Here is a 25556-nt window from a genome sequence, read left to right on the forward strand (position 1 = left end):
GCCATCCAAAGAGGAGCGGGGTCATACTTGGTAGGCTTCTTTGTGTATTTCGGGCTATTACTAAGGCCAAATATCTTACCAATTTCGTCATAAGACAATTTTCTATCAACATTCTCGAGACGAAACTCAATATTGGTTAGGGTCTCCACCTTGGTGACTTTCAAAAAGCTCAAAAACTCTAAGGTGAGGGAGGAGTATGTCAATTCTTGCATTGCAAACAATTTACTCAACCCCATAGACTCGAAAAAGGTCTTAGTTTGCTCAAGAACACCCAATTTTGACAATGCATCTTCACAAATGAACTTAGTAGGCATGATGGTTTTCTTAGCAAAGAGAATAAATTTCTTCCTATGGGAGTCGGAAGTGAAAATTACCTCCGGATAATTGGATAATTGTTCAATAACCGGAGTGGTAGAAGTAGTAGCTTCCATAGGAGGATTTTGTTCTTGAATCTCCAACCTTGCATTATGAACTACCAATGCCTTTGATGCTTCTTTGGATTGAAGAGCTTGTTGTCTCTTAGAAAGGTTCTTCTTTTGGGGTGCCTTGTTTCCACCTTTTGTTCTTGCCATACTCCTTTTCTTAGTAACACCAATGAAAGATTGAAATCTTCAATTTCTAGTAATGCCCAAATCGATTTAGGATAGATGAAGGTTGCCTTGTATCCTAAAAATCGGCTCAAAACTTGAAGATTTTGGTGTTTGAATCACTTGTTGTTGCTAAAGGAATGATTAATTTTTCTTTTGAGCAAGTTTGGATTTGATGTGGTTGATTTTGGTTGAGAAAATTGGTTTTTGTTGATAGAGAGGATGAGGTTTTTGGGATTTTGGGGTTTTGGGTAGTGTTTGTGTTTTGAAATAATGAAAATGAATGGGAAAGGAGGGTTTAAAAGACACGTTGGTTTTTGAATTGCAGAGGGAGACGAGCGGCATCAGTATTGGTACGCTCGGATTCTCCAATTTCTGGGTTCAGAAAAAGACGCCATGGGACGAGCGGATTGCAGGAAGGACGAGCGGATTCCTGAGCTAAGACGAGCGTCTTTGGCTTAGGACGCTCGGATTCCTTTCCAGTGAAAAATCCCAAATTTTAGCAGTAAAAAGACGAGCGTCATTCCTCTTGGATGACCGTCCTGACTGAGACGAGCGGATTCCTTGCTGGGACGCTCGGATTCACAGTCAGACCCAAAAATATTTTTTGCAGCTTCACAAGACGAGCGTCTTATGCCTTGGACGCTCGGGTTCTTTCAAGACGAGCGGATTATCCATCGGGCCGCTCGGATTCTTCCTCGACCACACGGATTCAGGTCCATCCGTGGGTGCTTCGTAACCCGTGTCATTTCATTCTTCAATTATTGTGTTCTTCATTGTAGGGGCACTAAAAAGGCATAAATAGCCTAGGGAATTGCTATCCCCACACTAAAACAAAGCACCACACATCAATAAACTCATAAGTCCCTCCCTCACTTCTCTCAAAATGATGAAAATCTTGATCAAGGCATAAAAATGTAAATCCAAAGATGACAAAAATGCAATACAATAATTGAAATGCAAGTTAGGGAGTTAGAATATTTACAAATGCCGGTTTAGGGAGGACTCCACCAAACTCTCATCCAATAATGAGATGTCAAGGGGGCATGTTCAAGGTGTTGTTGATGTTACTCAACACCTTGAAGAAGTAATCGAAAGCTTGTTCATTGTCATGATAAAGGTTTTCAATAGACCTTTGCACTTATTGTTCTCCATGATGGTCTTAGGCCATAGCATTACAAATATAGGGATTGAATATCCCTTCAAACTCATCATCCCAAATACCGCATACTTCGTCCACTTGATCATTAAAAATGTCTTGAGTTGATGAAGACACTCTCCTTCTTTATTATCTTGCCCAATGAGGCCTTCTTCTTCACTTGTCATGGGTGAACTTTTCAAGCTCTCAATATTTCAATTTCCTTGCTCTTTTAATGGAGCATCATCCACTTTCTTTTTCCATTGAAATTCCAACTTCTTCCTATCATCTTTTCGGCTATAGTGATCAACCATAAAACATGGCTCATGCAATCATGGAGCTCTCATAGTCTTGTCAAGATTGAAAGTGATGGTTTCATCTCCCACTTTAAGGGTGAGCTCTCCATGCTTTACATCGATCACCGCTCCCGCGGTGTGCAAGAAAGGTCTTCCTAAGATAATAGGAATGTTGGAGTCTTCTTCCATGTCAACAACAACGAAATCCACCGGGATGAAGAATTTGCCAATTCTTACGGGAACATCTTCCCATACCCCTAAAGGTGTCTTTGTTGATCTATCCGCCATTTGAAGCGTGATGTTGGTGCATTTGAGTTCTCTCATGCCTAGCCTCTTGCTTACCGAATATGGCATAACACTCACGCTTGCCCAAAGGTCACATAGAGCTTTGTTGATCGTGGTGTCACCAATAGTGCATGACTGAAGAAACTTCCCGGATCCTTGAGCTTTGGAAGTGAACTTCCTTGAAGAATAGCACTACTTACTTTAGTAAAAGCAATAGTCTCAAGCTTCCGGATTGATTTATTCTTTGTAAGGATATCTTTCATATACTTTGCATAGGCCGGAACATGATTCATTAATTCCGTAAATGGAATTGAGACTTCTAAATTCTTCACAATCACCATGAATTTTCCAAATTGGTCATCAAACTTAGGCTTAGCTTGACGACTCGGGAATGGAAGTCTAATCACAATAGGCTCCTTCTCTTTGGCTTTTTCTTCATTCTTCTTTGAAACTTCTTGATTGGTGGGTTCTTCTTCCCTAGATTTTTGCACAACTCTTTCCTTGTCACTAGTCTCCACAATGTCATCCTCAACTTTCTTCTTTGGCCCTTCATGTTGGAATATGTGTCCTCCGACAATAATGCGATCACAACTGTTGATCATAATGATCACATGTTTAAATCTCATTTTAAAGAATACAATTGGGAAGTAATATTTTACTGTCAACTGGTCCACACATATCGGTAATGATTGGCTGACTAGAGTTTGACATTACTGTCGTGCGACGGTGGTGATCAGTTGATCCCCTTAGGTCATACCTAAAGGGTAACACTCTTAATTGATCAATTAATTGATCGTATGACGATACGGGTCAATTAAAATATTTAAAATTGACGGACGATTTTGGAAGTATTATTTACGTGTCTTATTGAAATTTGATTGAATAAGATACGGTCTGAGTAATCGAATTGTTTTATTGCTTAGATGAAATTATTGTTTAAGGAAACAATTACATTTGAATGAATAAATTATTATAAATACAAGATGTTGTGATTTATAATTGATAAAATATTTTGGTACAAGTAATTATGAATTACTAAGTCAATTTTGTATATGACGTATTTTTATTAATACGTTGATTTTTAATATGTTAAAAATACATAACAATTTTATGTGACATGTGACATGTGACATATGTCAAATTGACAATTTGACAAAGATAAAATGGAACTCATTTTACCTTCATATGTGCCGAAAATTAGGAGGGAAGATTAGGGATTTTTGTGTTAATAATGTTTAAGTGGAAGGCATAATCATGAGCCTTAACTTATAGCCTTACATGCCTACTTTTATGGGTAAGAGAAAATGCCATGCATTGGCCATACCCAAGCCCTCCTACCCGGTTTTCCTAGTCATAAGGCCAAGGGTCTTTTGCTCATTTTATCATCTAATACACTACATGCAAAGGTGTGAATTATTATTCATTCAACACATCTAAAAATAAGAAGTTTTAGAAAGATAAAAATTCCTTCCCCTTCCTTCTCTCTTGACCGAATTATAGAGAGAGCAAATATTATTTTGGGTCAATTTTACACTAAATTAATATTGTTCTAGTAATCATAATATTAATTTGATTAAGAGTTTGCCTTGGGTATTTTTCTTTGAGAGGGATTCTACACTTGAATCCTAGTTCATCCATTAAGGAGAGCTCAAGAACAAGAGAGTAGGAGAACTCTCTTGTGCCCTTAAGATCCGAAATAGCATTGTAAGAATGATGTTTTCTTCCTTATTTTATTTATAGTTTGCATGCATAAGATCACCTTTTAATTTTATGACTAAATTAAATTATAACATATATTAATATGTTGAGTAAAGAGATCTAGATTTCTAACAAGCGGTATCAAGAGCCTTGGTTGTTTGCATGCAAATCGGTTATAGTTTTTCCGAGTTATACGATTAACATATAAAACTTGTAAATTTGTGTTATTATGATATATCACGAAATAAATTATGCACATTAAAGTTTCTGGTCCTAAAATGTTTTTAGGATATTTTGGTTAATTTATGAATTTTTATTGTTCATCTTATAAAATAATGGCATTAAAAATATGATTTTATGATTAAAATGTCGTTTTCGGACTAAAATTAGCTAACCTTTGAATTTTCCAGTGATTTTTGGATATGTTATCACATATATTATTTTTAGATGACCTGTAAATTTTCACAATTTTTGGAGTTCTTATGCTCGAAATATGGATTTTTCATGTTTAAAATCGGATTTAGAAGAAAAATAGGTTAATATAAGATGAATTTCGAATCTGGTCATAGAAATTTAGTATGTTGTCACATGTAATTTTACAAGATGTGTGTAAAATAATAGGCTATATTGAAGTCTTCATGCATGATTTATGAATTTTTGATGAAAAATAGCTTAAATAGTGACTTAATTAGTGAATAATTGCTAAAACATACTCTATGACTAAGGAAAAACGTCACAAGTTGCATTTTATTATCTTTTTCAGATCTAAAATTGAAAAGTTGATGAATATAATTTTTCTCCTGTTTTTATGATTTTTATTGATAAATCCAATAAACCGCAACATAGTTTTTCCGATAATTTTACGAAAATTTTAACCTAAGTTTTTGAACATTATGAGTGTCATGGTATTTTTCCAGAATGTTCATAAGTTTAAATTTTGAATTTTGAATTTATTTGGATTTTTGTGATTTATTTGAAGTTTATAGCATTTTTATTATAATTTTAGGTCCATTAATGAACAATTTTAGAAATATGAGTTAATTATGGTCAAATAGTTAGTGGAGACTAATTTTGAGTCCTAAGAGGTTAGGGTAATTAACTTATGCATAAAATGAATTTATGTATTTTATTGTGATTTTAAAAGGTTGAATCACGCAAATCCGTAAAAACCGTTAAATATACGATATTGGCTACTTAAAGGCGATTTAGCATAAAATTGGGCATGTTCATACATATTATAATGCTGCATTTTATTTATGATTGTCATAATTTTATTTTATGTAATTTTACTTAGTATGGCCTTAGTTTTTAATTGATATTGCCCGAAATGTATGGGAATATCGATTCGGTTGTAATTTATTGTGATCTCGTATCACCGTTTTGTAATTTAATAGATTTATTTTATTTTATTTTTTAATTACAATTGTATAATAGGAAATTATGTAATTTGTTATGTAATTTATTAATTCCGGAGTTCCTTGAAGACGGTGTCATTCAAGAAGGCGATACATAAAGACGGTGTTACCTCGAGATGCGTGCCAAGAACCGAAGTTCAAGGGACCAATGGAGTTGGTTTCCGAATATGTAATAGTTAATTAGATTTTCTATTTTAGGAAGGCCATACTACGATTTATTTTTATGTTTTGCATTTTATTTATATGTTGCATGCATCGCTAAATCGCCATAACTAAAACATGCATTATCATTTAATCGAGTATATCGACCGTGTCAATTAGAATTATCGTAGTTCACCGCTTTAGTTCGCTTAAAACGTGATAGATAATAAATTGACATGACCTCTCGCTAAAACAATCAATTGAGACATAGCCTTACCAAATAGTAGAAACCATGAAAACCTATTTCGCGAGGGAGTGCACTCGGCCCTACCGGGGTACAAACCTTGTTACGTAGGGGAAGTGGGTGATAAATGTCTATCCACCGAATTTATGTTAATGAGGGGTATTTCGGCACACCGTGCCCTAAGTTGATATGAGTTTGGATCATGGACACATTTATTCGAAATTTGGGTTGTACTCAACGAAAGTATTCACGACGATTTCCGGATGTGTTTCGGGCTAGAGATAAAAATTAATGTAAATTTTATCGACCAAGAGTTCTAAAAGTAGAATCGATTAAAAGGTTAATCCACCGAGTTATGTTAATAAAGGGTATTTCGGCACACCGTGCCCTAAGTTAATATGAATTTGGGTCTTGGAATCATTTATCTAAGTTGGGTAGAGGTCACTAGATAAATGCAATAAAACTTGTTTAAATTTATTTTACGAGTATTATTATATTGAAAACGACATATGTTTCATTCCTTCTATATTTTGTTTTGTACACCGCTCTTATTTCTCATAACAAATGGCAAATCCAAACACCAACGCCACGCCTCTCACTAATACTTCATGGCTCCGATCCTTTATGGATCGATGTAAACTTGAAAAGAATGGGTCAAATTTCTCCGATTGGGATGCCCAACTCAAACTAGCCGCCCAAGGTGACGACAAGCTTCGTTACCTTACCGAGGCCTCTCCACCCGAACCTAATACTAGGTCGACCGCCGCCACAAGGGAAGCATATGAGGCTTACCATAAGGAGTCCGCCGCAATGAAAAACGTGTTGATCTTTGCGATGGAGGCGGATCTCCAAAGGAGAGCCTTTAAGATGGGCACCGTTAATGAGATTTATTCCAAGCTTGTGACAATGTTTTCACAAACTCCGCGGATCGTCCAATATGAGGCGGCCGCGGCATTCTTTGATCTCGACTTCAAAGAGGGCCAAAAGGTTAGCCCTCATGTGCTCAAATTAATGGAGCTAGTCGGACCTTGAAAATTCTAAAGGTTGAAATCCCCAAAGAACTCATTAGAGATAGGATTCTACACTCCTTATCCAAAGTCAAGGCATATGTTCAATTCCGGGTGAATTTTAACATGCAAGACAAGGACGTGTCTCTTGAAGAGTTGCACAAGTTACTTGTGCAAGCCGAAAGGGACATGGGGTTAATGTGAACCCACCAAAAGATGTGCTTAACATAAGCACCAAAAGCAAGGGGAAGTTCAAAAAGAATGGGAAGAAGGGTAAGAAGCAAGCTCCCACTTTCACCAAAGCTAAGACTTATGAAGCTAGCAACTCCAAGATCAAGAAGGGTCCTCTTGATAAATGTCATTATTGTAATGGTGTTGGACATTGGAAAAGAAATTGTTCCAAATACCTTGGTGATATTAATTTGGAAAGATCACTCCAAAGAGTAGGTAAATGACTATCCTTTCTTTTATGTTTCTAATTCAACTGTGGCATTGTGATACAAAGTTGTGATAATGTATCCCCTTTTTATTGTAAATAGGGCCTCCACCAAGCAAGGACAAGGGAAAAGAAAAGCAAGCTTGAGAAACCATCGAGAAGCTAGGAATAGCTTCCATGAAGCTTCGCTTTTTATTGTCTTATTTTAATTATGTTTTGGATTTTAGAACCTTTTGATTTCCGTGTTTGACATGGAAATGTATTTTGGATAATTGGTTGTATTTTGGATAATGGTGGCTTGGTTTGCAACCCAAGTCACCCGTTTTATCATTTTTATCCTTGTTCTAAAATTCGTCTATACATGCTTGCTCATAGAAACATATGATTATTCACTTAAAGTGATCTAATTAACAACTATAATGATGGGATTCATTATATAACCACAAGCTAAAGACTTGTGTATGATCATTTACAAAGTGATGTTGAGTTAATGAACTCTCTTAAAGGAAAGTTAATCACCAAGTACACTTACAAAATCTAAAACAATTAGTCAACCTATGAGATAGTTTAGTCAACCTATGAGATAGTCCTCCTTATACTTCAAAAATCATTATTTGTGTCTCATATACTATCTTTGAATCTCTAGTGTATTTATTCTAAAGATAGAGTGGGAGAAAAATGAGGACACAACACCAAGATAAATATATGTACTTGTGTAAATGAGATCTACGCAAGGGAGAATGATTTGAATAAAGGTATATCTATTTATATAGTATGCCCAATAGATGAGATCTATGGTCTCGAATAGATCTACATGACAAAAGAGACCAAGTGAAGTAATCAAGAGAATGTTTTCTCAAGATAACTACACGAGGAGACCAAAAGAAAGTTTTGGAAGAAAATGACTAATGTAAAGTCTTAACAAGAGCTTTGACTAGTTTATGATAAATTTTGACCAATAGTTTCAACATTGATATTTACTTAAGAGCCTAAATGAATCAAAGTTACATCCTAGAAAATAAATGAGATTTATGACTAGAGGTTGCAAGGATTGATATACCGATATCCTTAATAGCTAAGTTAAGTATTAACCAGGGAAATGTCATTACTTAACCTCATTATGAAAATGAAATGGTTAAACCTCCTTCCGAAAAGGGTATTTTGAAGGACATGTATTAGATATTATTTATATTTAAACCATGACATTGCTACGCATCATTATGATATGAATGAGTTAGAGATTAAAATCTCTTTCCATAAGGTTAAGATGAGACCACTTCAAAATAAGTATTTTGAAAGGATATGATGGGAACATATATGGTTTTATCTCAAATAACTTAAACAAAGCAATATATATTTCAATTCTTGAAATGTCTCAATTGAGGAGTCAATTGCGAATTATGTGGAATTAAGTGGGAGTTGGAAGTTATCATGTGTAGACATGGAATTTAGTGGGAGCAATCATCTTGTAAAATTTATAACTCATCACTCATTGAAGAATGACGAGCTAATACCTTCCTTCAAAAAGGAGTATTTGAGTTTTCAATTCTGGATGAAAATGGACTATGATGAATCCAATCACACCATGAGATGTTGGATAAGTATAGAGACATACACATCAAATCAACAAGTAACGTAGGTTATTCATGTAAATGAAAATGGAAAGGCCATTAGCAGTCATGGTCGTTCCTTGAACCTAAGAATAGTTGATGACATGATTAAAGGTTACTAATGTTTCCGCCATTAGAATAATCATGCACATGTCCAAAATACATCATATGCATAAGAGCATGATGGATCGTTGGCAAGCCATACATGAAATGTCATGAATTCTCGAGGAGAATTTGATTAACGATTTCAGTGTTTGACAAGAATACTCTGTTGTGTGTCAAGAGGTTGCACATATTGCAGTTCGAACACATCTAAGGATTTATGAAAATCCTAAGCTCTTAAGCTAAAAGGAGAAATAGGAAGTTTGGAAAGATACTTAGTTGAATAAGAAATTACTCAAAACTAATATTTCCTAATATGCTAGGACTTGTGAGAAGTGCTAGGCTAATCATATTGACAACTGTTGCAAGATTCTACAAAACATATACCTAGTGCATTGTGTGTGGGTAGAGTACTTGACCAGTACAAGTTACATCATTCACCACAAATTTGTTCGTTATGTGATAATCGACAAGGAAGTTTTCTCAAGATAAAGAACTGAAACCGAGGTTGGGAACCTGGATGTGTACTTGGTAAGGTTCATGCTATGAGAAGATAACATGAACGTAAAGGAAAATGCGATTAAAAGAAGTTTGAACACATGGACACATGATATGTTAAATTTCTATTGCAATAACAAGTGTTTACACACTTACAATATGCATCACAAGGTTGTAATACGGTATTGACTACCCGAGTGTGATGTCGACATTTGTCGTTTGAGTTATTATTAACTCACCTTATACTTTGTTACATCCAACGGGTTGTAGAGACAATTGAACCCCGTTTAAGTGAACACGGATTAGCATTGTATTCGCCCATAGTTACTTACCTGAGGTGACGTCTCGAAGTGACTAGAGTGTGATGCGACTGATGGCAAGTTCAAGTGCCATGGAGTCATATGAGAATGACTAGTCGATCACATAGGCAGACTGTTAGGAACATTTTGTCGGGCCTTATGACCGCTTATAGAGTTCTGACAAATTTATATAGCCTGGTCGTGGCGAGAGCTACTATAGTATTCTAATGAGTCGATTCTTTTGACTAAAGACTATTCGCCTAAGATGGCACAGTTTCAGATTAACTTTGATTTGTGTTACTACGACCTTCGTAAATGGGGTCAAATGGGCATATTTTGGGTTATGATGGATGTGGCTAGTCGAAGGGAATGAGTGCGATAAGAATTGTCCACCCCTAGTCAGGGTTATAACAACATCTCAGGGCCACTCGAGGAGTAATGAACTGGAAATGCGTGGCCACGCTCGGAATGTATCCATGGTGGATAACTTCGGTCAATCAGTTGTTCTCCAGATCGAGGAAACCACTCTCGATATGATCACTTGCAAGTACGACCTGAAAGACACCTTGCATTGAGTGGGAGATAGTAATAGGACAAGAAAATTGGTGACGCACACTTGTCGAGGACAAGTGGGAGATTGTTGGAATATGTGTCCTCCGACAATAATACGATGCGGGTCAATTAAAATATTTAAAATTGACGGACGATTTTGGAAGTAATATTTACGTGTCTTATTGAAATTTGATTGAATAAGATACGGTCTGAGTAATCGAATTGTTTTATTGCTTAGATGAGATTAATGTTTAAGGAAACAATTACATTTGAATGAATAAATTATTATAAATACAAGATGTTGTGATTTATAATTGATAAAATATTTTGGTACAAGTAATTATGAATTACTAAGTCAATTTTGTATATGACGTATTTTTATTAATATGTTGATTTTTAATATGTTAAAAATACATAACAATTTTATGTGACATGTGACATATGACAAATTGACAATTTGACAAAGATAAAATGGAACCCATTTTACCTTCATATGTGCCGAAAATTAGGAGGGAAGATTAGGCATTTTTGTGTTAATAATGTTTAAGTGGAAGGCATAATCATGAGCCTTAACTTATAGCCTTACATGCCTACTTTTATGGGTAAGAGAAAATGCCATGCATTGGCCATACCCAAGCCCTCCTACCCGGTTTTCCTAGTCATAAGGACAAGGGTTTTTTGCTCATTTTATCATCTAATACACTGCATGCAAAGGTGTGAATTATTATTCATTCAACACATCTGAAAATAAGAAGTTTTAGAAAGATAAAAATTCCTTCCTCTTCCTTCTCTCTTGACCGAATTATAGAGAGACCAAATATTATTTTGGGTCAATTTTACACTAAATTAATATTGTTCTAGTAATCATAATATTAATTTGATTAAGAGTTTGCCTTGGGTATTTTTCTTTGGAGGGATTCTACACTTGAATCCTAGTTCATCCATTAAGGAGAGCTCTAGAACAAGAGAGTAGGAGAACTCTCTTGTGCCCTTAAGATCCGAAATAGCATTGTAAGAATGATGTTTTCTTCCTTATTTCATTTATAGTTTGCATGCATAAGATCACCTTTTAATTTTATGACTAAATTAAATTATAACATATATGAATATGTTGAGTAAAGAGATCTAGATTTATAACACTTCATACCTTGTACCACTCCTCAAATGGATGGCACTCACCGATTCTTGTCTTGGGGGATTACCTTGAGGTGGTAATTGCCCCTTTTGTCTTTGTGAACTTGAAGATGCTAATTGAGACATTTTGTAATACCCGCCCTTTTAGGGACCCTTTGACCGATGTTAACCGACCTTGGGAGTGGAAGTAGTCTTAGGAAAGTGTGCCAAAACTTGTTTGGGCTGCGTGTTGAGAGTGGTACTCGATAGAGTAGAGGCTACTCGATCGAGTAGCTAGGGTATTCGATCGAGTAGGGGGCCACTCGATCGAGTAGGTTGGGTACTCGATCGAGTACCGCGTTTTCAGCGAGGGTTATATATCGCGTTTTGTTAAATCCGCAAACCACTTCCGCCACTTTCTTCCTATCCTTCAGTCGCCCCTTTCCCTTCCCTTCACCTCAAAACCTCCATGGATGCCTTTTGAAGATTCTTGAGCCTTAGGAGAGCGTCTCTTGAGTCGGGTAGCGGTCTTTTGCTGAGTTTTCCCCTAATAGGTATGTCATATTCATCATCCGTGCCTTTGTTTCTATAGTTAGGGTTTTGCTTGTAGTAATAGATATTTGCATGATGGTAATAGGCTTTGCTTGTGCGCTGGATACTTTGTTTGTCGGCATGGATTGGTTGCGGATGCGTAAAGGTAGGTTCGCCTACTCAGTTTCTGTAGATGGTCTAGTGTGTCGAATATTGTGTTTGTGTTGTGTTTGGTTATCGCTATAATTGTTGTATCGTGATGGTTGTGGTTGTTGTTGATGTTCTCGGGATGCGTTCTCGGCTGAGTGGGGTCACTTGCGGGAGTGGCTTCACGCCCTAGTTTCGCCCTTCGTGGAACCCGCCACGGAAGGGGATGTGCACATTAATGGGGACAGGGTTATCGCTCGGTATGATGAGCGGGGCTTAGGTGGGAACGGCAGGCTGCGGTCCCCCACTCGGGCAGGGCTGGTCGGTGGACGATCGATGTGATGGTTTGGTTGGATTATTGTGATTATGGTTGGGACCGTTGTCATTGTTCGAATTGTTGATTGTAGTTGCCGTTGTCTTGTCTTATCTCAGTACTGACCTTGTTTGGTTGTTTGTTTGTTATGTGTCTGCCGTGATCCCTTATGGTGAGCAGTCGGTCTTAGCAGGTGTTGATGTTGTGGATAGCTGGAGTCCGGGCAGGGATGAGTCCTCACGAGATATGACGGTCATAGCGAGTAGTCTTTGAGTTGTACCTTGTATTGTATTTTGGTTTGAATCACTTGTAATAAAGCTTAATAGTTCTTTTATTGACGTTTGATAACTACTTTCCTCGGGTAGCCGAGATGGTAACGCCCTTATATGCTAAGGAAGGCCTAGTTAAGGCTCCTCTGGATATGGGGGTGTTACAAAGTGGTATCAGAGCGACGATTTTGGAACCTGTAACAAATGAACATAATGAACGTAGAGAGTCTAATAAAATGAACCTGGTGTATGTGTAATGGGAGCCCCGGCTGATGCTAGATTTTGGGTGAGTAGGCGCCCTCATTTCAAAATTTTGGCCGCATGACACTTAAGCCAGTCACATGGGATGGGAATGTGGAGTCCGTGTGTCTATGTGTGTTATGTATGTTAATTGTGCTGGAGCTACCTCCGGTTAAGTTTTGTTAGAATTAATAGAGGTGTGATAGTAATGTTTGGGCCGAGTATGGTAATTATTGATAAGATTATTGAAGCTCGTTGGATGAGTAGTGAGCTTATATGATGGTTATGAGATATGCGACGAAAATTTATGTAGCTCACATGATGGTAATTATAGTATAGTGAGTTATAATTCGAGATATAGCGTATGGTAATGCATTGTTGCCTTATAGGATGGTCGAAATTTTTCCGCTGCGTAATATTTGATTCATGCAAGGTGAATTGCGTATGATAGAATGTAGGACATGATCGAATGAGTTGTTTAAAAGTATGCATTATGCGAGAGGTGATAGATTCATTTATTATGAAAATTATGCAATTACATGACAAATGAAAGAATGAACGAATGGTAAGTTAAAAGTTTCAATTTAGTAGTAATATATAAAGTAAGCTTAAATTTAATACGATGACGTGATTATGTTTACGGGAGGTTCGGTAACAGGTAAACCGAGTAGGGTAATGGGTGTAGTGTACGTAGGATAAGCTTCATTTGTTTGGCAATATGGTAGACCTTGTTAATAATAGTAATACGTGAATGAATTTGATAATGAGTGCCGAATTCCGAACTTAGTTGGAATCGACACGCGGTGTTGTTTTTGCAGGAACCTTCAAGTTACTTCGTACTTATGATCGAGTACTTAACTATACTTGACCGAGTGCGAGTGCTTACTTGACCGAGTAGACCTCACTCGATCTAGTTAGGGGGCGATAACGTCGGGATTTGGAAAATTTCCTGCAGACACTCGACGATTTAGCCCCTACTCGATCGAGTAGGGTGGTACTCGATCGAGTACCCCGGGCACTCGATCGAGTAGGTTCTTGTCATGAAGAATTCCTACGGGTTTTCTTAAAACCCTCCATCTTTCTATTTCTTCTCCTTATTCCTCTATATTTCGACACACCCATCCTAAATCACTCTCAATCCCTTATTCCCTCTCAAATCCTCTCTTTCTCTTGGGTTAGTAGTGATTCTTGGGGTTGATTTTTCTTGTTTAATTCGTTTCTTTACCTTACTAATCAATCAAGGTATGTTATTCTTCTTAATTTATGTGATTTGTTACTTTGAATGTGTTAAAATAGTGTATTAATCTGAAATTTTCGATTATAATGATCAATTTGGTGCTTTTAATTGTTGAAACATGACTCACATGCCTTATTTCCATGTTTGTTGGTGATTAATTGCTGTAAATTAGATTAGAAATTGCAAAATTGAACCCGAAATTTCTAGGGTTTCCAAAATTGAAATCGATTTTTGGTTGTTTTACAATGATTACATGGAAGAATTGAGCCTTAAGTATTGTTTATATCATGTTGGGGGATAGATTTTTGGTGATTTTACCTTAGAAAGTTGCCTTAAAACTCCGTCTTAAAAGTGCCTTAAGTGGAAATTCGTGATTTATAATTGAAGAATTGAGGTTGTAATTGACATATAAGCATGAGTTGAACTTCATTATGCTAATAGAATCGATGAGTGATGAATATATGCCCAAATTTTCACAATTTGTAAAGACCGCAAATCTCGCAAATTTTAGTTGAGTTGTTGAACATAACATGAAAGTGATGATGATATGCCATAAATTATTCTTTCTCTTGAAGTAGTAACATGAAATTAGCAATGTAAATGGAACGACCTTTAGAAGCATGCTAGGATATCCGAATTGCTGAGAATATGTGTTCACATGCCAAATTTTCATAATTGCGGTTTATAGGTGGCTACAAACTGAGACTATATGTTAAAATTGAGGGAACTATTGATGAAATGTGTGTACCTAGCTGAGCATCTAAGTTTAATGGCATGATTTATGTGCTTCAAATATGGAACTAGTTGATGAGTTAGTGAACTTGCTAAGTATATAGAACTCAAATCGTATGAATATATGCCTACATGTTTTATACAAATTGTTTGACCATATGCCTTAAGCGGATGCCGAGACGAACCTTGGACTACGCCAAAGCAAACGAGGGAGGGTAACCCACTTGAGTTAGGGGAAGGAAGTGGGCCGGTGGTACCCATGATCCCGAATACCCTACAATCGTTTTTGTTGACTTTAAGCAAAGGGAGCGTTTTGTAGCCTTACAAAAACGCAAATTGAGACCTACAAAGTGTATAGACACCGGTGTATTAGAGGAGTTGGAGATAGAGACGGATGTCCGTCACATATTCGAGACCTTGGGTTTTACGGGTTTGTATAGGGTGAGGAAGCATACTTACCCTTTTCTTACCTTGGAGTTCATGAGCTCTTTTAACTATGACCCAGGGTCGTGTTTATCGTGTTTAGATTGATGAATACCAGTTTTCTGTTGACTATGGACTTGTTTGCCTCTCACCTTGGGTTGGCCAAGCCTCCCAAGGACTCCTTTACCGACATCCCAGCCGAGTGCGGCGTCGCGCCTAATGCCTTGCTTGACTGGGAAGCAAGCTCCCACCTCTAGCAGCATGCTGATTAATGATGTTCAGCATATTACCTTGAGAGTCTTTCTCCGTTCTCTCTCGAACCTCCTCTATGACCGTAAGGATATCAGTAAATTGAACAACCATGAAGTCTTACTCTTGATGTCGTACCTCAACCCGGAGCGGGCCGGGGAAAGTGGTCTTTAATGCTCCTTCTATAGTTTTGTCTTTGCTCTCGCCTTGATGGCTTCTTCCTCTTCCGTGCACTGAGTTGTGGTGCCATTGCCACTCGGTTAGCTGAAAAGCTAACCTCCTTTGAGGCTTCTCCGGCGTACGTGCCTCTAGCTACCCCAGTGCCTACCATGGATCATGAATACTACCTCGACCTGAAATGGTTGAGGACCTTGGCTGACGGCAGCCTAGCATGGAGGGTGCATGGGATGAGTTGGATGAAAATTCCAGCTCCCGAGCACCTCCCACCCACGGAGCCCTTGGAGCCGACAGTAGTGACGGTGGACTCCGATGATGATGAGGAGGAGGATGAGGACGTACCCCGCCAGCTGCAGACCTATCTCATCGACGATGCCATTCTCACGGAGATGCCGGAGCCGACGAAGGGTGAGAATGCGGGAGTTCAGGCGGCGGAGAGGCCTAGAGTGGTGAGGGGACCCCGTCGAGTGAGAGAGAGGGCCTCGGAGACTAGGTCACAGCCTGTAGCACCACAGCAGCAGCAGCCTTTTCCATGCTACCCTTACCTCGACACCCCGGAGACGCGATCCGATTATTACAGCGGAGAGAGTGTCATCTACTTTGACACTCCGGAACATGCATGAGATGGCCTACGCGCAGGGGATAGGGACAGAGGGACCGCATCCGGTGTGGTGGAGCGGAGTCGGGGACTACACAGGGGTTTTCCATTCCTACGGGGTAGATCGATCGACATGGGGGCACCTCAGTCCTTCCCTTACGGTGGCTTGACCCCATGGTACGTGGGCCCGGGAGCAGGAGCAGGAGGTGATGCGGGAGTGGGTTCATCAGGTGCGGGCATGGCCGGAGGTGGTGGAGGTGATGATGAGGTGATGTTCGAGCAGCAGCAGCAGCAGCAGCAGGAGGAGTGATACTCCTCGCCCTTATCTTTGTTGATAGTAGTTGATGTTAGATGGTGATATTGTTGTTAGATTTTGGTAGTTATTTCCTTTTAGTATTGAAACTTAATCGGATTTGTATGATTGGCCATAAGGCCGGAATTGCTACACTAACCTTTTGCAGGATTATTGAGAGTCGGGGCATCATCCCGACTCAATTTATGTGACTTGATCATGTGTTATATGTTGGTTTACGACGGGTTATGAAAGGTACTTGACCTGCAGGTACTCGACAGAGTACCCCACACTCTATCGAGTAGTGCGGGGAAAGGAAGAAAGGAGACATTACGATCTCGGGCTACTCGATCAAGTAGCCAAGACACTCGATCGAGTAGCATGGCACCCGATCGAGTACCGCTAGTTACTCGATCGAGTAGCACTTTATTGGGATTTTTGGAAATTAAAAATGTTCAACTGTTTTATATTTGCGAGTTTAATGTTTAAAGTAGTTGTGAGTGCGTAGTAACACCTTTAAACCGTTAATTCATATGTTGCAAGTTGTGGTTGAACTTTTATAAGCATAGTTGTCACGATTAGTGAAGCGGTAATCATTTTCTTGTTACTTTAATATTGCATACGCCTCATTACGATCTACTTATCGGAGTTGTAACTCCGCCTATATTTGTGCATATCATTTTAACGTGTGTTGTCAACGGTAACTAGTTATTCCGGTGACTTGCGTATGTTTTTTTTTAAATTAACAAGTATGTAGTTAGGGAGTAATGTCCACAACAAATAATATGGTTTCCTTTAATGTTAAGATACAATACGCGTTGACATTTGGGTGGTGAACTTCGGGGACGAAGTTCCTTTTTAGAGGGGAAGAGTAATGTCGCGAAATAAAAAGGCTGTTTTTGAATAATGCTTTGCTTGTTTACAATGTTGTTGGTATTATGTTTTGCTTTAGTTACAAAAATTTCTGAGATATAACAAATTACTTTAGTTATTTAAAGTGAAGGGGGTTGTATGTTTCAAGAGACGGTCATGAAAAATAGTTATAGTGTGATAAATCGTGCTCGAATCACGTTGCCAAGTAACATGGTGGCGTTAGTTGTACCATATGATAATTAATGTGAGACATGTCCTGATCGATAGTTTGATAGTCGATACTGTATATCGGTACCGTATGTCGGGTGATCGTGGATGGTGATTCGCATGACGAGCTTGATGTTTCCTAGGTATATAGAGTAACGGTTAACGGTAATAGTGCTTGCATGATAGTAGTAAAAGTCTTTAGAGATAAGTATAGACGGTGATGATGATGACATGGAGGGGGGATGGTGTTTCCAGGGAGTAGTGGGTTGAGCGGGAGGATGAGTGAGGTGTTGTTCCCGAGTCCCAAGCGGGAGTTGGGTGAGGTGAACTTCGGGGACGAAGTTCTTTTTAAGGGGGGAAGACTGTAATACCCGCCCTTTTAGGGACCCTTTGACCGATGTTGACCGACCTTGGGAGTGGAAGTAGTCTTAGGAAAGTGTGCCAAAACTTGTTTGGGCTGCGTGTTGAGAGTGGTACTCGATAGAGTAGAGGCTACTCGATCGAGTAGCTAGGGTACTCGATCGAGTAGGGGGCCACTCGATCGAGTAGGTTGGGTACTCGATCGAGTACCGCGTTTTCAGCGAGGGTTATATATCGCGTTTTGTTAAATCCACAAACCACTTCCGCCACTTTCTTCCTATCCTTCAGTCGCCCCTTTCCCTTCCCTTCACCTCAAAACCTCCATGGATGCCTTTTGAAGATTCTTGAGCCTTAGGAGAGCGTCTCTTGAGTCGGGTAGCGGTCTTTTCTTTGAGTTTTCCCTAATAGGTATGTCATATTCATCATCCGTGCCTTTGTTTCTATAGTTAGGGTTTTGCTTGTAGTAATAGATATTTGCATGATGGTAATAGGCTTTGCTTGTGCGCTGGATACTTTGTTTGTCGGCATGGATTGGTTGCGGATGCGTAAAGGTAGGTTCGCCTACTCAGTTTCTGTAGATGGTCTAGTGTGTCGAATATTGTGGCTGTGTTGTGTTTGGTTGTCTGCTATAATTGTTGTATCGTGATGGTTGTGGTTGTTGTTGATGTTCTCGGGATGCGTTCTCGGCTGAGTGGGGTCACTTGCGGGAGTGGCTTCACGCCCTAGTTTCGCCCTTCGTGGAACCCGCCACGGAAGGGGATGTGCACATTAATGGGATAGGGTTATCGCTCGTATGATGAGCGGGGCTTAGGTGGGAACGGCTGCGGTCCCCCCGGCGTGGTCGGGTCCAGTGGGATCGGTGAGGATGAGTTTGGTTGGATTATTGTGATTATGGTTGGGGACCGTTGTCATTGTTCGTATTGTTGATTGTAGTTGCCGTTGTCTTGTCTTATCTCGATCGACCTTGTTTGGTTGTTTGTTTGTTATGTGTCTTCCGTGATCCCTTATGGTGAGCAAATCGGTCTTAGCGGTGTTGATGTTGTGGATAGGCGGAGTCAGGCGGGATGAGTCCTCACGAGATATGACGGTCATAGCGAGTAGTCTTTGAGTTGTACCTTGTATTGTATTTTGGTTTGAATCACTTGTAATAAAGCCTAATAGTTCTTTTATTGACGTTTGATAACTACTTTCCTCGGGTAGCCGAGATGGTAACGCCCTTATATGCTAAGGAAGGCCTAGTTAAGGCTCCTCTGGATATGGGGGTGTTACACATTTGAGTCTCCAATATCTTTGTGTGAGCTAGTATGTTGTTAATGGTGATGTCTTTTGCTTGGCTATCCTTTTGCATTTGAGTGAAAAACTCTTGTTGGTTCTTTTGCATTTGGAGGACCGCTTTTTAAACATCAAAACCTTGGTCATTTGATTGAGTGTATGGAGTTTGATTTTGGAAACCTTGGTTTTGGTTGTAAAAGGGTCTTTGATTTTGGTTTCTCATTGGAGGTGGGGTGTATGTTGGTTGAGGGTTTTGAACATTTTGGCTTTTGTATGAGAGATTTGGATGGAATTTGGTATTTTCATTGTAATAGTTGGAATAAGGGGTACCACTCTTGTATGCTTGAAAAGCATTCACTTGCTCACTTGTTCCCCTACATTCACTTTGGTCATGTCCCAAAGTTCCACAATTCTCACATATTCCACTTGGAATTGATGAAGATGCCACCATGGCATTAACATGTTGCTTAGGTGATTTGGAGGCTTCTTCAAGTTTAGTCATACCCTTCTCAAACTTCAAATTAATGGTATCAATATGAGCACTAAGTTGAGCACCCAATTGAGTAATAGAGTCCACTTCATGCTTTCCTCCTCTAGTAGCCTTCCGAGGTCTACTATATTGTGAGTTATGGACCGCCATTTCCTCAATCTTGTTCCATGTATGATTATCATCAACTTCGGTGAACATACCATTTGATCCCATGTTGAGAATGTTTCGGGAGTTTTCATAAAGGCCATTCCAAAATTGTTGTACCAAGAACCACTCGCTAAGTCCATGATGAGAACATGAGCGACAAGTTCCTTTGAATCGCTCCCAAGCTTTATACAAAGATTCTTCGTCTCTTTGTTTAAAACTCGTGATTTAGGCTCTTAGCATGTTAGTCTTTTCCGGAGGGTAGAACTTTTTGTAGAAAGCAAGAGCCAATTTCTTCCAAGAGTCAATACCAAGAGTAGCCTTGTCAAGGCTCTTTAACCATTGTTTCGCGGTACCAATCAAAGAAAAAGGAAATAAGACCCATCGAATTTGGTCTTGAGTAACTCCGGTTTGTGAAATCGTATCACAATAGTCACAAAAAGTCTCCATGTGAGAATGAGGGTCTTCACTAGGCATGCCCCCAAGTTGACTTCTTTCGACTAATTGGATAAATGCGGATTTTGTAATGAAATTACCGGTCAAGTGTTCTGGTGTGGGAGTACCATTGGGTAGGTCCTCCTCGGTTAGTACGGAATGTGATGAAAATTTAGGCATTGTGGGTTGATTTTATGGTGGGTTTTGTGTTGGGTTCTCCTCTCCTTCTCTTGCAAAAGGGTTGATGAACTCAATATTATTTGGTTGAATATCCACAATCTCAAAGTATTTCTAGCAAGTCTACTATTGGTTGTCAAAGTTCTTTCAATTTCGTGATCAATGGGTAACAAGTTACCTTGTGATCTTCTAGACATGTAAAATATCAAACAACTTGAAAATAATTAGAACAAACCTTGAGGAGTTTTACTTCCCCAAGGCAAAGAAAGACACAACTAAGAACAATCAAAGAAAATGAAATCAAATTAACACCGTCCTCGGCAACGGCGCCATTTTTGGTCGGAGTTGAGACTATTTTTCGGTTACTTGTCGTTAGTAGCACCTAGATCAAAACAATATTTATAACTTCACAAACTACTCTACTATTAGTAAAGAGGTAAGTAAAGGTCGGATCCCAAGGGACGGGTATTGATGTAGGATTCTCGATTGCAAGTAGTGGTGTCTAAGGGTGTCACACTTTGGGTTGAGATAAGAAGATCACTAAACTAAATAACAATGTAAATAAACAAGCAAGATGATTAAAATGAGATGTAAACAATTGATTAAAAGCACTAGGGTGTCATGGGTTCATCATGGGATTTGATCATACAAACATGTTTTCAACTAGATGTAAGCAATTATTGTTGTGATGGGATCGAGTTAGTGTATATCTTACAATCCCTAGGAAGGTTTGGGTCCCGGAGCCGAATCGATTAGATTTTACAACACCTACAAGTCGACTTAGTCCTCCCTATCCAACAATATGCATGGTCTAATGAGACTCGAGTTGGTTTATGTCTTACAAGTCTCATTGAAAAGATAAGTGATGGGTAAAAAATGCAAGGATTCATAGGCTCGCATTTCATCAAACATAACATGTGCATAAGTTGAAATCACAACAAGCAAACAAATTAATTATGAAAGCATATTAGATTAAGCATGAATCAAACCTCATGTTGGTTTCCCCTAATTCCCCATTAACCCTAGTTAAGGAAACTACTCACTTATTATCAAGTTTAACATGCTAACAAGGTTGTCAATCATACTAACAAAGCAAACATGATGAATAAATGAAGATGATTAACAATAATTAAAAAGGGATTAAGAGAATTATACCTAATGATGATTCCAAAATAATAAGCAAAGAATAATAGAAGTACTTGATGAATGATTGGAAGGTTGTCAATCCTCCAAATAAACCCCAAATAATCTTCAATTACCCAAAATAAAGGATGAACAATAGAGAAATTAAGGAAATGAGATGTGTATTAATGCTTAATTAAAAGTTGATTACAAGATTAAAATGAGATTAGGAAGAACATAAATAATACTAAGGATTGGTCACAATATAATTAGTACAATGGGGGTATTTATAGTGAGGATTAGGTACATAAATTAGGGTTACTAAGGGCTTAAATGACGATTAAGACCCTTAAGAAAAGTTGAGGAAATTCTCCTCTCGAAGGAAGATGCTAGTCTTCTTTTTGCTAGTCTTTCAGAAATATGCGCATCCCGAGTGGAACAAGGAAGATACGTGTTGTACTGGGCAAGAATCCGAGCGGCCAAGGGGTCGGGACGAGCGGATTGTGGTGGTGCAGGACGAGCGGACAGGGTGGTGGGACGCTCGGATTGTGGAGGTCTTGGACGAGCGTCCCGAGGTTGCGACGGGCGGATTGTAGTCCAGCAAGCTTCTTCCTCTTTTCTTCTTTTCTTCTTCCAACAATCCTCAAGGATCTTGTCGGAGATGCAAGGACCTTCTTCATCATTGCCCATCTACTACATTATTTACATAGGCCTTCTATTCTTGTCTTCACTTTGATGTTTGGTCATTAGATTCGATCAATTTAGCTCCATTTTGCCATGAAAATGCAAGGTTTGCACTCCTCTCCTACCAAGGAAACAAAACCTCAAAGAATATGCAAAACAAAGGACTAAAGATAGTAAATGACCCAATTATGCACTAAAAAGTATAGGAACGAGGCTAATTCGGGGACTAAATATGCTCAAATATTGGTCACATCAAGTTTAATAGTTAGGATTCACTAAAAAAAGAAAATCTACACATGGGATAATCCTTTCCCGCATCAGGCACTAAGTTTTTTTAACGTATAATTAGATCGGGTAATAATTCAAATTACGAAGATAAGCTCATTGCTTATTCTTTCCACAAAATTAGAACCCATAAGGATAGGGTTCGATCCATTTATTCAATCGACCAACACAATAATTCATTGCATTTCCTTTCAAGAAATCAAATAAAGTTTTAAATCGCTTTGATAAGAATGAAATAGGTTCTAAATTCTCTATTGATACGACATGCTCTTTTTTCCATAAATTTCCTTTCCGGATCAGTCGTGGTCGTATAAACTCTACCGATGGTATAGACGAATTCCTTACTTCATCCAAACATGTAAAAGATCTTAGTCGCACTTAAAAGCCGAGTACTCTACCGTTGAGTTAGCAACCCCCAAAATAGCTATGTTATGTAGATACAATCGAAATCAATAAAATAGGATTGGAATCAAAACGTTGAATTAGCAACAAATCTAAAAAAAAATTTTGAGTTGATTCCCGTTACAAACATAAAAACAAACACCAAAGATATTCTTGAATAAAAAATTTGCTAGACAAATAATCTACATTTTTTAGATCCAATATTTTGATTCAAGGATTGATTAAATTTTTTTCGATATAAAATCAAAATATTGGGCAGAAGACATAAAAATCCATTTAATTTTTTTATTTCATAATTTAATTATATTTGTTCAATACATTCTTGTCAATATGAATGAAAATAAAATTATAATTACAAGAAATTCCATTTTATTTTTTATCTTACTTTCAATTGAATAATAATGTATTCAAATTCAAATAAAATCCAATTCTATTTCTATTATACGATAAATATAATAGAAATTGTGAACTCTAAATAGAAATAAAATAAAATATTAAATAATTGTTATTGATATGTTATAATTTGATTAAGTTAGTTTAATTAAAAATGATATTGTCATTTGTGAGGCTCATCCAATATTGTGATCATGGAGTTCTAACCAACTTTTAATATTGGTTGTTTATCATAGATTTCTTATCTTAATATTATCAAATCTTTTACCTAATAAGAACTTCTAACTCGGTAAAAGCACGCTATATTTATTTTATTTCTATTCGCTTGCTAGGCTAGAACATTCCACTTTCAAAAAAATAAAATCAATTATTATTATTATTATTATTATTATTATTATTATTATTATTATTATTATTATTAGTTAGATAAATGAAATATTAAGAGTCTGGTTGTTACTTCTATCAATTAACTTCAATTCACATACCAAGATATAATTTGATAAGAATTAATAGTGCACATTTTAGAGCTTAGTTTCTCTTTAATAATAAAGTTTAAGAATTTGAGAAAGAAACATATTAAAGTTTAGGAATTAGAGAAAGAACTTATTTTACAAGTTAAGGAATTTGAGAAAGTAACATATTTTTTGCAACTGTTATCTAGTAAGTCTTCTGAGAGAGACCTTCTCTCATTACATTAATGAGAAACAACTAATAAATAACTAAGGTCTAATTAAAAAAACATAAAAATTAAATAAAAATGGTAACTATCTATTATGACATAGGTGTCTCATAACATTAATAAAAGACCGTCTCTCTTTAAAATTGCTCATAATTTCACATGCTTGAATTCATATAGGCGGGTCAATATTTTTGGAATGAATAGTTATCCCTTTTTTAAACACTTCTACTCAAGAATTGGTCTATGTTCTCCAAGATCGATCCCCGATTCATAGTGACAACTTTCACAATATAACTACTCTTGTAATAATCTTACTCGATTGCCAAATTAGTTCGATTGTATAAATAAAAAAAATGACTATATGTCCATATTGGACGTGTAGAATGTTATTGCAATTAAATTTTGTCTTTTTAATAGGTAGTTTAGTGATGATAGTACAGACTTAAGGAGATGAGCTTTCCGATTATTACGTACGCTTTGGTACTTCTAACTTGGAGGTGTGAATACGATAGTCACCCTTAGAGTTTGTTTTTGCAAGAAACTCCCTTTATCAACAACCGTCATCGCGTACGCTTTGATGCTTTGGTAATTGGTACATACGCATATACTCCTCGAGTATCCTTTTGCTTAAACTATCACCTACATAAACATTGTATTTTGCACTTATGAAATACAATCCAACTAACAAACTATTCTTAAAATCTATCATAACGTTTACTTTACATAATTTTTTTTTGGTGCAAAATAGTGTTTTTTTCCTCACCAACTTGTTATGAGATTATAAGAAAAAAAATTCTTGCCATTGATGTAAGCTGACTGTCTTTGCATATAAAAGTCCAGTTTTCTTATCGTAATCGCTCTTCTGAAAACAATTTGATCGTATGTATATGCACTGCCTTCAATTAGGGTTTTTATACCTTCAAAACCTCATTGCATGAAATATTAGGTCTAACATTAATTAGTCTAATAGGAAAATAAAGTGGTTAATGTTAGAATATTTAATAATATTTGAGTGGCCTATGTGTTTCGGGTTTAAATACAAGTTAAGTTTATATTAAATATTACGAGATTTTAATATAAAAGACGATAACGTGATGGATCAGTTTCGCTTAAATATAATTAAAGTACGGGAATTATTATTCCCTCTTACCTTACCCTAATATACGTCCTCTTTCACGAAAAGGTACGATCGGGTTTTGATTGTGCGAAAAGGTACTTAATATATATTGATTCTTGGGACTGATTTCATTAATGAAATCATAAAGTTTATCTTACATTTGGTATCAGAGCCAATATAAATTTGTTTGATTTACCCGAAAAGTACTTGCTTATCGAATAAAATTGCATATTGCAGAAAGTATCTGTTTTTTCCTTTTGATAAGATTTTCAAGTGTAGTCTTATGT

The 25556-nt window shown here is 37.5% G+C and overlaps 1 non-coding gene across 1 annotated transcript; it reads left to right on the forward strand.

Moving 5' to 3' along the window:
• Positions 1-20111: 20111 nt before the first annotated feature.
• On the forward strand, positions 20112-20218 carry LOC141624844 (small nucleolar RNA R71). The gene has a single exon (XR_012534648.1). It is a non-coding gene; the product is annotated as a small nucleolar RNA R71 (small nucleolar RNA).
• The last annotated feature ends 5338 nt before the right edge of the window (positions 20219-25556 follow it).

The sequence above is a fragment of the Silene latifolia genome, chromosome X, assembly GCF_048544455.1.
Source record: "Silene latifolia isolate original U9 population chromosome X, ASM4854445v1, whole genome shotgun sequence".
NCBI classification, from domain to species: Eukaryota; Viridiplantae; Streptophyta; class Magnoliopsida; order Caryophyllales; family Caryophyllaceae; genus Silene; species Silene latifolia.